Source organism: Diabrotica virgifera, chromosome 1 (genome assembly GCF_917563875.1).
Source record: "Diabrotica virgifera virgifera chromosome 1, PGI_DIABVI_V3a".
Classification (NCBI taxonomy): Eukaryota; Metazoa; Arthropoda; class Insecta; order Coleoptera; family Chrysomelidae; genus Diabrotica; species Diabrotica virgifera.
The window spans coordinates 139710055-139725220 of NC_065443.1; the positions used below are offsets into that span (position 1 = coordinate 139710055).

General features: G+C 33.8%; 1 long non-coding RNA gene across 1 annotated transcript; it reads left to right on the forward strand.

Moving 5' to 3' along the window:
* The first annotated feature begins 250 nt into the window (after window positions 1–250).
* On the forward strand, window positions 251–13547 carry LOC126880994 (uncharacterized). The gene is made up of 2 exons (XR_007696702.1): window positions 251–699; window positions 11627–13547. It is a non-coding gene; the product is annotated as an uncharacterized LOC126880994 (long non-coding RNA).
* The last annotated feature ends 1619 nt before the right edge of the window (window positions 13548–15166 follow it).

Below are 15166 nucleotides of genomic sequence, written 5' to 3' on the forward strand. Positions count from 1 at the left end.
ACTTGTAGTAGTAGCCAATAGTAATTGAAACGTTGCCTAACAATTCTGAATAAAATTAATATATTTATCTCTTAGCCATTGCTGTACTGAATCTAAAGACAAAATAGCCTTTACAATGAATAATAAATAAAAAGCAAAATTATTATGGACTTCCTGTAAAAATTCAAATATCTTATCTTATTATAGGTTCGTCATAAATATATATGAAAATCTGTCTTACAAGGATGCATAACTACAAATCCAATAAAAAAGTAGTAACATCTTAGTTATCGAGAAAACCACTAATAAAATTACCAATCAATTATAATGTTAAAGCACTTCTACAATAACAGTAACTTTTTTATTTTCGTGGTTTTTGGAATTACGAAAAATTAGTCAGAAACTTCATCTGATTCATCAATACTTTCTATTATCACCTTTTGATTAGTATATACCACTCCAAACCTGTTTTGTAAAGTATATTAGTCAACGAGATACAAAGATTAATCCTTCAACCAACTCGAGTATTTCTGTGTTCAATACCAACTACATTTTAGATAAAATAGAGAAACCATAAATCTAAAAAATCACCAATATCAAGATTAGACAGTATGCATTATAAACTGCTTGTTGTGATTTTTATTTTAAATATAGTGATGGGGTGTAAAAGTGATACTAACTCGAGAATATGGAATCCTGATGAACTTGAGGAGTTGTTAAGTAAGTACTGGATTAATTCTAATAAGGTTAAAGTAATAAATATATGAATTAAATTAGCATGTTTAATAAAGTGTTAAATGTTTGCAGTATAATGACATGACGTCAATAATCCATAATTAAGTGTAAAATATAAACGTTATTTAAAAAAAAATATCTTTTATTCGGATACTACGTTCTATATCATAGATCATAGACATTTTTCTTTTGACAATTTCAGATAATTTCATTTGATACAAAAACATTACTACCGTAAAGTGAGGCTACTTTGTGACACTTTTTTAGGTTTTGTGATGATATAGTACATACACTTTCGGTTTATTATAATTTTAAAAAGTATCACCTGAAAGCTCAATCTTTCCTCTATGTTCAGTGACAACTAAAATGCGCTATATGTTATAGAAATTAAGAAACTGTCCAAAAAAGTTGTCACAAAGTCGCCCCATGGGTGGGGGTTTCTTTGTGACACGTAAGTTTTTCTGCGATATTTATATGGAATTCTAACTGTGGCACAAAGAAACATCCGTACATTTTTTACAAACAACATATTAATCTTAAATGGAGGTAACATATTGTGTTACAATATAAATTTACTTTGGTAGAAATATCTTCTAAAAATTATTCTTCAAAAGTCAAAGTTCTCACGCCAACCTAAAATCACCTGTTTTGACGATGATCAAATCAGCTGTGGCATGACGAGCGAAGTTGCACTAGGAACTTTAGTTATTGGTCCCTGAATAGTGCACATAGTGTACTATTGAAATAAAATATTTTAATTATTCCAGCATTTCTAATGGCTCAGTCAAGTTAATAAGTTTAACTTTAGAGACCACTGTCACAAAGTAGCCTCACTTTACGGTACCGATTTTCTAATCCTAAGGATTGAACAGTGGTGTTGTCATGTTCTTCTTTCAATCCTTGTTATTGACTTTAAGTTGTTTTAGGTGAGATTCTACGCCATTTAGATATTCATCTGTTGCTCTTCCTCATTTTCTCTTTCCCGTTATAGTTTTGCTTAGCTGTTTTTGCACTATATTCTGTGTTAGTCTTTATACGTATCCCAACCAACGTAGTTTCTACGTTTTTGCATTTTGTCTTTTTTGGGGAAATTAACATGCACAATTTTCTGAGAGTTAAATTAAATTGATGCCGCATACATTATAAATCATCTTCGCTTTGAGATATTAGTATTGCATCGTCTGCATAGCAGATTATTTTAAGTTGTTTTTCTCCCATTTTGAATCCTTTTTCAGTTCTTACTTTTTTATTATTTAATCCATGATCAAGTTAAACAATAAATGAATCAAGGAATTCCTTTGTCTTATTTTATTGCCAGTGCCAGCTTCAATTATTAGTTCAGTTAGTTCTTCTTCTATTTTTACTTTTATTGTATTGTTCTGGTAGATATTTTAGATCGCTTTAAATATTGCTTGTTGTATCTTTCTTCCATACAAAAAATGGATGACGTCTTTTAATTTGACCAGTCAAGTGCCTTCTAAAGGTCCACGAAATATACTGATCAAAATGAAAAAAGAGCTACTCAGGGTCGGATTTAAGGGGGGGGCGGCAGCTGCCCGGGGCCCCCACATTTCGGGGGCCCCCACAAAGCCCCAAACATAAGAGGTTCATTTAAACAGATATTGGCAGGAGATACAGGAACTCGACATCGACAATGTACCTATGTCAAGTATAAAATGAAGGAGCGTAGGAGTGATATTATAATACATTGTTCATGGTTATGTTTTTAACCTTCCACCGGGTGAGTGTATTGCTTCGTTTGTAAATTCTTATCTAGTGTCCACAGAGGAATGATTGGAAACATGCAGATAGTAGGCTTATGCATTACGAAATGTCTAAAGCACACGAAAGAATTGGGCGTATTGATACTGAAATAACAAAACAGGCCGAAGCAATAAAGAATTATTGGAAAATACTCAAAGACTAATTTTAGTGTTATAAAGACTATTTGTGAACGAGATTTAGCATTTCGCAGCGAAAATGAGTTGTCGAGTTCATCACAAAATGAAAATTATTTGGGAATACTCCAGTTATTAGCTGAATATGATCAATTTTTGAAGCACCATATTAATAAATATTCAAATCCTGGAAGCGGACATGTCAACTATCGTTCATCAACCACATGTGAGGAAATTGTACATACAATGGGTCAAAACGTATTAAATGAAATAGTTTCAAGGATTAAGAAGTCAAAATATTATTCAGTTCATACCAATCGATTAACTGTGATATTTCGTTACATAGAAGATTTCACTCCTGTTGAAAGGTTTACCATATTTTTGCCAAATCGCGGTCATAAAGCAGAATATTTAATTCTCTAATGACATTTTTGCAAGAAAATGATATCGATTTGAAAAACTGCGGGAGACCGTCCTACGTTAATGCGTCAGTTATCAGTGGAAAATACAATGGTGTTCAGACTGAAATTATAGAGCAAAAAGGTACGTATCCATACGTGGGTGCTCCGTGCTCGGTGTAGCTGCTCAAATGGATACGACATGCGCTCCCCTACATATAACCCGCAAACCGGTTGAATCAAAGAGGGTGAGCGCCGTGGGGTAAGCACCAACGTATCCACTATGTGGAGCTGCTACACCGAGCACGGAACACCCACGTATGGATACGTACCTTAATATCTTGGAGTTGTGGATTCCTTGTGTCGCCCACTCTCTAAATTTAGTTTCAAAAGCTGAAACTGCATTTTAGAAGAACTAACTATAGGTATGTATTTTTCACTTCCTCTACATATATATACACAACTTTTTAACAGAATGTTTAAACGCTGCGTCTTTAAGCGACAGCAACGCAGACCGTGGCAAAAATATTATTGTTCCTAAAAGAGTAAATACTACTAGATGATCATGGAGGTGATGCCGCAAAAGAACTAGTTAAAGGTTATAATCAGATTAAAGGAGCATTATCCAAAATTTCGGAAGCCTATGAGCAACAATTTAAAACTCGTAGCATTGCAAATGGTTTGTACCTATAATCGAATGTGTTTACTGGAAACAGAGAGGATATTAGGGAGGACAAACAGCATAAGTCCTATTCTTCGAGATCCAGATATTGACCTTAATTCAGGAGTGGCTGCACTTAGATCACTAAAATAAATTATACAGTCAAGACATGAAAATTTCGAAAGATATGAGAACATCAGAGAAGTTTAGAACTCAAAATTTTATCGCTATAATAGATCACTTCATTACCTCTTTAAGTCAGAGACTGTCTACTCATTCCAATTTTGGATTCTTACGTCATTTTGGAAAATTGGAAAATTTGACTCTCAATGAAATTGAAGCTCACTCACTAAAGCTTGCCAACATTTATAGCAATAATTTAGATGAAAACTTATGCAAATAACTTCAAATGTACCAACTGCTAAAAGAAAAGAATATGAATGATGCTTTTCCAAATGTTGAGGTGACACTTTGTTTATATTTAGTTCTGATGCTAACTAACTGCGGTGGATAGAGATCATTCTCAAAATTTAAGTTAATTAAAAATCGACTTCGGTCTACGATGGGCCAAGAATGTTTGAATCATCTCTCTAGAATGAGCATTGGCCACGATGTCTTAATGCAACTAGATACGTCCCACATAATCAAGACATTTTCAATTAAAATATCTCGAAAAGTTCCCTTACTTTAACCATACATCTTACTATTATTTCTAATATTTTACTGTAACAAGTTACAGCTCTTGTACCATTTATTATTTAAAAATAAATTTCTAAAAGTAGATCAACATTTTTTTATGGTAGGAGGTAGGGCCCCCACACCACTTCTGCCCAGGGGCCCCCACTGCCTTAAATCCGGCTTTGGAGCTACTTGTAAAGCTGTGCGTAGTTGTGAACTAATTCTTTTTATGATTATATTATTTTTATTTAATTATATTTAAGGCTTTCCGCTATAAATATGGTAAAGTTTTTGTTACTGAACTGTCAATTTTCTTGTGAAAAAAAAAAAATGAAAAGTGATAAACGTGAAAAACTCGTTTTTTTATAACAGTGTTGCTAAAACTTATTTTAAAACAAAACTAATAGTCGGAGAGATAGAAGCGGATTTTGTGCGTGATTATGGAAAAACTATACGGGGATATGTTGAATTAGTTGTGTACATGACTTTCACCAACGGCCGGAAACCAGAATGGGGGCCGAGGGTAGTTATAAGGGGTCAAAGTCGACGTTTTTATTATTTTTTTTTGTGACGTTCGTGATCGAGATAGTGCACCAAAATTTGGAAATATGTAGGTCATGACGTAACTAAATAAAATCTCCAAGGGTGGCACGCTGCGTGGCCGACAAAGGGGTGGGGCAGGGGTATATACAAAAAATATAAGGGTTTTTTTGCGACGTTCGTGATTGAGAGAGTGCACCAAAATTTGGGAATAAGTAGACCATGACATAACTAAGTAAAATCCTGAGAGCAGGAAATCCGAGGTTGGGGACGAGGGTAGTTATAAGGGGTCAAGTCGCCGTTTTTATTATTTTTTTTGCGACGCTCATGATCGAGATAGTGCACCAAAATTTGGGAGTAAGCAGGTCATGAGGTAACTAAGTATAATCTCCAGGGGTGGAACGCTGCGTGCCCGATAAAGGGGTGGGGGTAGGTGTGAATATAAAAAATATAAGGGATTTATAATGGTAATGTCATGATCTACTTATTCCCAAATTGTGCACTATCTCAATCACGAACAGCAAAAAAACCCACCATATATTTTTATACTCACCCTTGTCTACCACCCCTTTGTACCCCAAGCAGCTTTCCGCCCCTGGAGATTTTACTTAGTTACGTCATGACCTACTTATTCCCAAATTTTGGTGCACTATCTCCATCATGAGTGCCACAAAAAAAAATAATAAAAACCGCGAATTTTACCCCTTATAACTACCCTCATCCGCCACTCTGGTTTCCACCTCTGGGGATAATACTTAGTTATGTCATGGTCTATTTATTCCCAAATTTTGGTGCACTATCTCAATCACGACCGTCGCAAAAAACCTCTTACATTTTTTTATATTCACCCCTGCCCCACCCCTTTGTCGGCCACGAATTGTTCCACTCCTGGAGATTGTACTTAGTTACGTCATGACCTACTTATTCCCAAATTTTGGTGCACTATCTCGATAATGAGCGTCATAAAAAAAATAATAAAAACGGCGAATTTGACCCCTTATAACTACCCTCGGCCCCAACTCTGGTTTCCGGCCGTTGGTGAAAGTCATGTACACAACTAATTCAACAAATCCACGTATAGTTTTTCCATATTACTTATCACGCACAAAATCCGCTCCCAGCTCTTAGACTATAATAGCATGTATCGCCGAATAGTTTTAACTCGCCGAACTGATGCATAACGTTCAGCTAAGCCTTCAATCACATTTCGAATAGTTTCATGATTTAGTTGTTCCCATTCTTCTACGGGAATTTCCTAGACATGTTGTAGGTTTCTTAGTGGCAGGCGATCCTTCAAGCGCTTCCCAAGTGTATTCCAAATGTGTTCAATGGGATTTAAATCTGGATTCCTCGCTGGCCACTCCTTAACCTCAATATAGAATAGAAATATGCTTTATTGTCATGAAAAATTGTACAATTTTATCGACAAAGCTTATAAAAAGTCAAGAAAACAAAACAACAATCCAATTTACTCAAATTACATAAATCGTCAATATATTTACAATAATAACAATAATAATGAAGTTAAACAGAAGTAATCAATTGCAAAATTTAAGTAAATTGCAAATGCATAGCCTACCTAGTAACTAATAAGTTTAAAAGTTAAGCTGCTGCATATGACACCCAAATATAGACAAAAAAAAAATGATAATAAAAATACTACTTGTGCAAAGGGTACTGTAATTTCTTAGTTATTGATTACGAAAATCTTCTACTGAATAATATGGTCTTTCAGATAGGTAGGCTTTTGTCAGTTTACGGAATTTGGGGAAAGATGCTGCAGATTTAAGTTGTAGAGGGAGATGGTTGTAAAGTTTTTTTGCGGAATATAATATAGATTTCTTTACTAACTCAGAGGACGGGGTCGGCATATAGACGTCAAACGTAGAATTTCTCGTGAAGTAGTCATGATTAGGTCTTGGTGGAAAGACATGTAGATGTTTACGAATTAAGCAAACAGTTTCTAAAATATACAAAGGTGGAAGGGTTAAAATTCTGTGATCTTTGAAGTAACTTCTGCAATGTGTTGTTCTTCTGAGGCCAAACAGATATCTAATTGCTCTTTTTTATAATTTGAAAATAACATCGAATTGGGCAGCTGTACCAGAACCCCAAAAAGGAAGACCATAACGAAGATGTGACTCGAACAAAGAAAAATATGTTATTTTGGAAGATGTTAAATTGAGTTCATTCGAAACAGATCTTATAGCATAGCAAGCTGAGGATAGTTTCTTCCTTAACAAATCGATATGGTGGGACCATTTAAGGTTGCTGTCTAAAAAAATACCAAGAAATTTTACAGAATCAACGGTACTGATCTGGCTGTTATTAAGAGGTAAGGGTTGAAGGACTCCTTTATAAGACAATGCTACTGTTTTATCTACGTTAAACGAGAGTAAATTATAGTCAGACCAGGTTTTTATTGTAAGTAGATCAGAAGTTATAGTAGCATGAAGAGTTGCAATATTTGAGTTGCTCCAATTGATGCAGGTATCATCAGCAAAAAGAAAGACTTTTCCATCGATTTTTAAACTAGTGATGTCATTAATAAAGATAAGGAAAAGTAGAGGACCCAATACTGAACCTTGAGGTACCCCACATACAATGTATTTGAGACTAGAGTCTGTATCATTTGCTCTAACCAGTTGTTTCCTGTCATCCAAGTAAGATTTGAACCAATCTAAAGAAAAACCTCGAATTCCGTAGAAATTTAGTTTTCTTATCAAAATGTTATGATTTACACAATCAAAAGCTTTGTCGTAGTCACAAAAAACGGTGGCAGTGTGAAGATTATTGTTCAGTGCTTGATAAACCTCATGTAGTACAGAAAAGATGGCATCAGTGGTGCATTTATTATTTAAAAAGTCGAACTGATTTTGTGATAAAATGTTGTTTTCAACTAGAAAGGACATAAGTCGGGCTTTTATGAGTCTCTCAATAATTTTGGAGAGTACCGGTAGTAGTGCAATAGGTCTATAATTGCAGGTATTAGATATTTCACCACCCTTATGAAGAGGAATAATGATGGCTGTCTTCAGGCACTCTGGAGATTTACCTTTCTCAAAGGAATCATTAATTAGTGAGATGAGGACTTCTAACACTTTTCTGGGAGCTTAGAAAAAATTTTCATCGATAGACCATCAGTACTACAGGAGGATTTGATTTTGATACTATTGATTGTTTGGATCAGTTCAGATTTATCGGCTGGTTTTATTAATAATGAATTCGAGACCTTTCTTGAATTAGGGAGATAAGCAATGGGATCTTGTTGTGGCAAAATAGTTGATGTAATATTTTTACTCACATTAACAAAGTATCCATTTAGATTTTCAGGGTCTGGAAGGGAAATTGTTTTAGAAGTGTGGGTTTTATTTCGAAGATCGTTTATTATCGACCAAGTTTCTTTTGCAACACTTTTTGAGCTTCCCAAACGGTTATGGTAGTAGTCTTTTTTAGCTGATTTTATAAGTTTAAGATAGGTTGCCCTGTACTTGGTGATATATTCAGTGATAGAGACGTTGGTAGTAAATTTCCTGATATAGAGAAGAGAACGCATATTCTTGGAAGATATTCGGATACCTTTAGTAGTCCAGAGTTTGCAATGTTTTGGCTTAATTGCAATTAAAGGAAATGCTTTATTGAAGATACAGACAAAGCTTATCCAAAAAAGCACTGAAATTATTATCCACGTCCATAGCAGGAAAGCGCCACTCAGAGGTTAAGCATAAATTTTGGAAATTACCAATGGGTAGTAAACCTCAATATTATGGGTATAGTCAAATAACTTTGCACTATTTTGGCACTTGTGGTCTCGCATTATCTTGCTGAAGGATAAGTTCTGGGCCCATATTTTCAGTAATTGGAATAACTTGTGGTTCAAGAACTTTGTTAGTGTACCACTCTGCTGTCTTCGCCCCTTGCCGAATAACGACTAGGTCAGAATGCTCATTTAAAGTTATCCATCGCAAAACATAATGGAACCTCTGCCAATAGCCTGGGTTTCTTGAATTGTGGAATCCAAAAAGTGTGTTTCGCTTCTAAAATACAAAACCAGATGGTATAAAATTAATGTTTTTTTCTGGGAAACAAATTCCCCATTAAATAGTTACCTCATCAGACCTTATGTCAATAAATCACTTTTTAAATTACTTAAAACTACAGAAGTGCTTTCAGCTTTTAAAACGCCAGATAAAGGGCCAGCTTCTTTATGTCGATAAATTAGTCTTCAACGTAAAACCACAGACGTGTGTTTTTAGTTCAGACACATCAGTCGATACACAACCCCAGCAGGCAGCGGTCGGTCATACAACCCTCGCTGGGCCCAAACAATAACAAACATAGGCGAAATCAGGGGGGTTTTGGGGGTTATAACCCCCACATTGGGATGTACTTTGAGCTCTATACGCTTAACACCATACCCCTCAGAGACCTTCCAGTAGTTGTAACCCCCCCTTTCAGGTAGTTGTAACCCCCCCTTAGGATCATCCTGGTTACGCCTATGATAACAAACCCTCTTACGAAATATAAGCACGCCTTTATTAACCAAAAATAAATAAATATAGTACTGTTCGTTGTTTTACACTTATTTTAATTTAAGTTAATTGTTTCCGTTAACCACCAACGGAACACATTAACTATAACAGACCTTAACTTCGCAGCTAAATATTGTTTATATAATTGTATATACCGTAAGATGGGGTTACTTTGATCAAAATTAATCTTTCATCGCACCTAGCAATCATAAAGTTATGATTTAGTTTTTGAAAAAAATATATTTAAATCGGTTTTTACTTAGCTATTACACTATATAAAAATATTCTCAAAAAATAAAATATTTTAATAGAAAAAAAAATGTAAATGCCTGATCAAAGTTACACTTCAAGTGGGGTTACTTTGATCACACATACAATTTACCTGATATTTGTATTGTAAGCCCTAAAATTAAAAAACAAAATATTAGAAAAAGTGTTGTTATGTTTGCTAATAATTTCGCCGTACGGTAGATTCTTCTTTATCGCCTGGACGTGGCTCACTTGACCTGTGTTTGGATGGTTGAAACTTTGATTTATCCATCTGATCTAAACACTGTCTTAAAAGGATAGGAAAACGATCTTTAGGCACAGTAGTTAGACGTAAATTTTGTAGTTTCCAAGTTGTTAGTGTAGCACGCCATGCGCTCTTCATGGGTCTAAAAAATCCGACATCTAGGGGTTGGCACAGATGAGTCGAATTTGGCACTAAGCAAATCGAAACTGATGTTGTTCTCATTGCATCTTTTTATTACATCCCCATCTAGGTGTGAAGAAAGGTTATCTCCTAAGAGTACTTTTCTGCCTTATAATCTTTTGACATGCGGTAGAAAGGAGGTCATAAACCAGTCGCGAAAAGTGACTGTATCTATCCAACCGCTAAGTGTTCTATTGTATCTACTGCCTCTCGAACAATATGGTTGATCGCAACAAGGTGCTCCAACAGGACCACTTTCTTTCCACGTGTCGTAAAGATGGGTAACTTTATAGATAATGTAAGGAGGTAACAGTATTCCATTAGCAGAACCACAAATCATTATACTAGTTGCCGTCTTGAAATGATTACATATTTTTTCGGGGTATTTTACCCCTCGTTTGTATACTCCCCATTTTTTTCCTGGGTCGTCAGATACATTGGACTCATCATAATTAAATATGTTTTCAGATGGTACATCTTTTAAAGTATCTGATAAGTTTGCAAAATAAGCCTCAATCGTTTCTCTGGAAATTTTACTTCGTACTTGTTTAATGTTTGTGGATAAACGTTGGCCAAATTAATTTTTGTGTCGTATTAATAGACTAAGGGCCCAATCTTTTCCCGGCATGTTATTGACAAACTTTATTGACCACCCTTCCTTGACGTTCCAAATAACATCATTCTTATATCGAGTAAAGTTTGCGGAAAACCCCAATCTGCACACTTAGCCGCTGCTGCTAAAATAGCTTTTTCTTCAACATGACCGAAAACCGGCTGAGCTCCTGGATTTTTAATATGTGCCCCTTTGAATTTGTTACGAAGTATTCCAAACGGAATTTTATAAGTTGCTGAAGCTTCTCTTAAGGCAAGACTTCCAGTAACGATGTCATTAAGTGCTCGTTCTACCGTTTCTTCATCGTAATTTTTGTAAGGCCTACTGCCAAGACGTTTTGTGTACGTACGCACCATATTTCCGAAAAAGAAAATGTACACTAGTAGACTATTTTATACGCTGGGGTTACTTTGATCACTGATTAAAGAAGCCCCACCTCTCCGATCAAAGTTACCCCGCGACACAATATTAAAAATAAAAACATGGTAAAATACAGTACCTTAAAATTTGAGGTTAAACTTACATCATGAAAGTACCTATATTAACATAACGAAATGATTTTGTTACCTAAATAACATGCCTATAGCTTACCATAGAAGTAATTTTGGTGCTAAAATATGCACAAATTATTGTTTCTTATAATAATATTTACATGTATGTATATTTGCCAGAGAACACGTGAAACACGACTCACACGGTTAACAATAACATTCCACTGTTGCCACGTATAAAAATTACATCGAAATATTCGATCAGTTTCGATTGAAATGAAATATATTTTAGGCGGGAAGTTATGATTAAAGTAGCCCCCAGAGATTAAAGTAGCCCCATCTTACGGTATTCATTATTATTTGCATAATTTTAAAGTTGTATTTTATTTTATGTATTTTCTTTCCAGGGCAAATTGAAGAAAGAAAACATTTTATCAAAGCTACAGTCCATCCTAAGATTGAAGTAAACATGAGAAACCTTCTTCAATTTAGATGTTTTCCGGGATATGTACATGTAAGGGGAAAATGCAGGGAAATTCAACAGTAAACTAAATGTCCATACTTGGGATGTTTTGTGATATTAATGTAGGCTGTAAACTGTAGGATTATCTCAACAGTATTAAATATTATCTTTCTGTAGTTAAGAAAAGTAGATTAACGAGTAACTATCATTTCCAGAAAAATATTAATGATTATTTAATAAACCTTCATTAATAGAAAACCATAAGTAGTCCACTTACTGACGGTAAATATTGCAAAACCTCCAAATTTTAAAGAACCGCTTAGATCGATATGAAATTTGGCATACATATAGATAACATGCCAAAAAAGTGATATTGTGCCGATGTGTGCGGGTTTTCACCCCTTGTCAGTTGTGAAAAAATATATGTTCAAAATAAGTCCCGAAATAAATAAACTGTCTGATTCTAAACAACTTTTATTCCATTGCGTTTTTTCACTAAGTTAATATTTTTCGAGTTATTTGCTAGTGAATATATTTATTTTTCAACAAAAAACTTAAGCACTTTATGGGGAAAACTGATTACATCTTTTTGAAAGCGTTTAAAAAGGCTTTATTTTTGTTTTTTTAAAGAAGCTTATAGCTTCAAAAATAGGCAAGTTTCGCCCAAAATAAAGTTGGTTCCTTTTTTTGGTAAACAAATCATGAAAATCGCCCCCTAATTAGCATCCCAAAGGAAATTATTTGTTACCGCTTTACTGGTGAATATATTGTTTATATGATCTGTAAGTTTCTTCGGTTCAAAGTCCTTATTTCTGAAAAGGCTGTAGTTGAAAGGGCTTGAAGGAGTCACTAATCATGAGTGTATGCACATTTTGAACAGCCATATCTTAACCAATTTTTGTCTTACAGGAAAACAAAAAAAATCCAAAATATTCAGAAAAGCAAAATTTGATTTTTTTTTACTGTTTGAGATTTTTGGTATCACTAAAATTTTTTAAGTGATTTCAAAGTTGTAAAAAAGCATTTTTTCAAAATTAAAAAAATTTTATTTTAGAACCCAATTTTTTCAAAAATAAGCAGTTTGAACCAGACACTTACATATCATATAAATAAAGAACTTGTGAAGCGGTAACGATTAATTTTATTTGAGATGCTAATTAGGGGTTGATTTTCCTGATTTTTTTTTTACAAAAAAGTAACTAACATTATTTAACCGTAAGTTGCTTACTTTTGATGCTAGAAACTCTTTTTAAAAAACAAAAATAAAGCTTTTTTTAAACACTTTAAAAAAGTTGGAATGAGTTTTCATGAGCATATTCACTTGCAAATGACTCGAAAAGTATTAACTTAGTGAAAAAACGCTATAGAATAAAGGTTACTTAGAATTAGTCAGTTTGTCCATTTCAGGACTTATTTTGAACGTATATTTTTTCACCCCGAGAAGGGGTGAAAGTCACCCCTAGGGCAAAAGTACCCATCGGCACAATATCTCTTTTTTCTTTGACATGTTAGCTATGCTCCAACTGGTTCGTTAAAATTTGGAGCAAAAACCGTTAGTAAATGGACTAAAGTTATTGACCGCCGATATTGATTCGAATATTTTTGTGTCATCTAATAAGTTTTTTCTTTCTCTCTATTTTCCCATGTTTCTTAACTTTTCCTCATACTACTGAAAGTTCTAATTTTGATAAATAATTTATTATATACTGAATGATTGAGTGAATTTATTTAATTATTTTCTTGGAGCACAAGATGAATAATCGTAATTATAATCTATTTTTAATATTGTGATAAACATTGTATTTGATTACACTTTTACTGTTATCTCTTAAAAACAATAAATATATATATGTAGTTAAAATTAACTTTGTTTTTCATCTTGGTATCTTTTTACGCCTTTTTTATATAAGTACATAATATGAAACATATTGATCATGATTGTCTTCTATTCAATAATGCTTGGGTCAAAGAAGGTGTTAAAAAAAGGAAATACAATTATAGGTTGTATATTTTATGTCTAAATATTGTGAGCCACAAGTTATTTTGATTTTTCATAAATTGCTGGGCTAAAGAAAAACCTTATAATTCCGAATCTGATAAATTTAGCCAAATTACATTTTAAGTGTAACTATTAAATTAAGTATTCACTTAATTACTTATCCGTGGCTTTGCACAGCATATTCTGTTTGCCGTTTACCACATCCTTATCGCCATTTCTTCTTGTCATATATATCTTCTTCAGTGAGGTCTCTTTTTTCCATTGCTGTTTTTATTTGTCCGCTGCATTGTAATCTAGGACGTCATCTTTTTCTCCTTCTATTTGGTTTTCATTTCCAAGATATCAGCGGTACTCTTGTCTCATCCATCCCTCTCAAATGTCCATACCAGAGTAATATTCGAATTTCTCTTTCGTCATTCAGTGTCTCTTTCACGTTTATTAGTTCTCTAATTTGTTCATTTCTCACTTTGTCCATTAGTGCTAATCTACAACTTCTTCTCCAAAACATCATTTCGATTATATTTATTCTTTTTTCCATTCTTTTATTTGTCACCCACGCCTCTGAGACATAAAGTGAGCAGCTTTCTATTATTGTCTTATGGAGTGGTGTTTAGTTTTACTTGCAATATTGTCGCTCCATATAATAGAGTCTTATTGCTGTATTATTATTGTCTTTCCTTTCTTTACTTTCTTTTTATATCCGCTTCATCTGATCCTGTATTTGTAAAAGTTACTCTTAAGTATTTATATTCATTTGTTTGTTTTATCGAGTTGCTATTATTTATCTCCAGGTCTTCTGTATGTTTCCAATGACTATGTATTTTGTTTTATCATAATTGATTTCAAAATCTCAGTTTACAAATTTTTCTCTCAACTTTTTATCATAGACGACGTCGTCTCTGTCTTCTACTAAAATTATTTGATAATCGGCAAACAAAAGGCTATGAATACGGTTGACATTCATTAGACAAAAGTCAATGATCAAGGTCGAAGAAACGAGAGTATATAGAGGAGCCACCTGTGGATTATCACCAATTGGTGAGATCAAGAATGTACATAAGAAATGGCGATCACAATCATCTAATAAAAATAAAATGTAATGGGACTGAAAACATAAAATCAAAAAGGTACCCTAAAAATAAACTAAACGATGAGTCGATCTCATTTCTTTATAAATTGAGACTAGCATCAAAATGGGGAAAATAGTAAATGAGGAACGATATAAAAGTATCAAAACCCAAATACACCTAGTAGGAGAGCTGGAAGAGAAAATGAACAGATAAATTATAAAAACACAAACCATATTGGCAAACAACAATGATAGAAGAAAACAAAATACAAGAAAACAAGCAAGATTAATAAAACTGACTGGTCACAGGAGATTCAGAAAGCATAAGAGATAATACAGAACGCAAACTTATGAAACCAGAAAACAAATAAAAAACAGAAAAACCAATTTTGACAAAAAATGTTCAGTTATAGATA